Source organism: Bufo bufo, chromosome 6 (genome assembly GCF_905171765.1).
Source record: "Bufo bufo chromosome 6, aBufBuf1.1, whole genome shotgun sequence".
In the NCBI taxonomy this organism is placed as follows: domain Eukaryota; kingdom Metazoa; phylum Chordata; class Amphibia; order Anura; family Bufonidae; genus Bufo; species Bufo bufo.
Window position 1 is genome coordinate 141,728,739 of NC_053394.1, and position 2,459 is coordinate 141,731,197.

Consider the following 2,459-nt stretch of genomic DNA (forward strand, 5'->3'; position numbering starts at 1 on the left):
TATAAAAAAATGGGAAAAGTTGTCTTTTGCCAAGATATTTCTCTCACCCAGCATGGGTATATGTAAAAAGACACCCCAAAACACATTCCCCAACTTCTCCCGAGTACGGAGATACCAGATGTGTGACACTTTTTTGCAGCCTAGGTGGGCAAAGGGGCCCATATTCCAAAGAGCACCTTTCGGATTTCACTGGTCATTTACCTACTTACCACACATTAGGGCCCCTGGAAAATGCCAGGGCAGTATAACTACCCCACAAGTGACCCCATTTTGGAAAGAAGACACCCCAAGGTATTCCGTGAGGGGCATGGCGAGTTCCTAGAATTTTTTATTTTTTGTCACAAGTTAGTGGAAAATGATGATTTTTTTTTTAATTTTTTTTTTCATACAAAGTCTCATATTCCACTAACTTGTGACAAAAAATAAAAACTTCCATGAACTCACTATGCCCATCAGCGAATACCTTGGGGTCTATTCTTTCCAAAATGGGGTCACTTGTGGGGTAGGTATAATGCCCTGGTATTTTAGGGGCCCAAATGTGTGGTAAGGAGTTTGAAATCAAATTCTGTAAAAAATGACGAGTGAAATCCGAAAGGTGCTCTTTGGAATATGGGCCCCTTTGCCCACCTAGGCTGCAAAAAAGTGTCACACATCTGGTATCTCCGTACTCAGGAGAAGGTGGGGAATGTGTTTTGGGGTGTCATTTTACATATACCCATGCTGGGTGAGATAAATATCTTGGTCAAATGCCAACTTTGTATAAAAAAATGGGAAAAGTTGTCTTTTGCCAAGATATTTCTCTCACCCAGCATGGGTATATGTAAAAAGACACCCCAAAACACATTCCCCAACTTCTCCTGAGTACGGAGATACCACATGTGTGGCACTTTTTTGCAGCCTAGGTGGGCAAAGGGGCCCATATTCCAAAGAGCACCTTTTGGATTTCACTGGTCATTTACCTACTTACCACACATTAGGGCCCCTGGAAAATGCCAGGGCAGTATAACTACCCCACAAGTGACCCCATTTTGGAAAGAAGACACCCCAAGGTATTCCGTGAGGGGCATGGCGAGTTCCTAGAATTTTTTATTTTTTGTCACAAGTTAGTGGAAAATGATGATTTTTTTTATATTTTTTTTTTTTTCATACAAAGTCTCATATTCCACTAACTTGTGACAAAAAATAAAAACTTCCATGAACTCACTATGCCCATCAGCGAATACCTTGGGGTCTCTTCTTTCCAAAATGGGGTCACTTGTGGGGTAGTTATACTGCCCTGGCATTCTAGGGGCCCAAATGTGTGGTAAGGAGTTTGAAATCAAATTCTGTAAAAAATGACGAGTGAAATCCGAAAGGTGCTCTTTGGAATATGGGCCCCTTTGCCCACCTAGGCTGCAAAAAAGTGTCACACATCTGGTATCTCCGTATTCAGGAGAAGTTGGGGAATGTGTTTTGGGGTGTCTTTTTACATATACCCATGCTGGGTGAGAGAAATATCTTGGCAAAAGACAACTTTTCCCATTTTTTTATACAAAGTTGGCATTTGACCAAGATATTTATCTCACCCAGCATGGGTATATGTAAAATGACACCCCAAAACACATTCCCCAACTTCTACTGAATACGGAGATACCAGATGTGTGACACTTTTTTGCAGCCTAGGTGGGCAAAGGGGCCCACATTCCAAAGAGCACCTTTCGGATTTCACTGGTCAGTTTTTACAGAATTTGATTTCAAACTCCTTACCACACATTTGGGCCCCTAGAATGCCAGGGCAGTATAACTACCCCACAAGTGACCCCATTTTGCAAAGAAGAGACCCCAAGGTATTTCGTGATGGGCATAGTGAGTTCATGGAAGTTTTTATTTTTTGTCACAAGTTAGTGGAATATGAGACTTTGTAAGAAAAAAAAAAAAAAAAAAAAAATCATCATTTTCCGCTAACTTGTGACAAAAAATAAAAAGTTCTATGAACTCACTATGCCCATCAGCGAATACCTTAGGGTGTGTACTTTCCGAAATGGGGTCATTTGTGGGGTGTTTGTACTGTCTGGGCATTGTAGAACCTCAGGAAACATGACAGGTGCTCAGAAAGTCAGAGCTGCTTCAAAAAGCGGAAATTCACATTTTTGTACCATAGTTTGTAAACGCTATAACTTTTACCCAAACCATTTTTTTTTTACCCAAACATTTTTTTTTTATCAAAGACATGTAGAACAATAAATTTAGAGCAAAATTTATATATGGATGTCATTTTTTTTTGCAAAATTTTACAACTGAAAGTGAAAAATGTCATTTTTTTGCAAAAAAATCGTTAAATTTCGATTAATAACAAAAAAAGTAAAAATGTCAGCAGCAATGAAATACCACCAAATGAAAGCTCTATTAGTGAGAAGAAAAGGAGGTAAAATTCATTTGGGTGGTAAGTTGCATGACCGAGCAATAAATGGTGAAAGTAG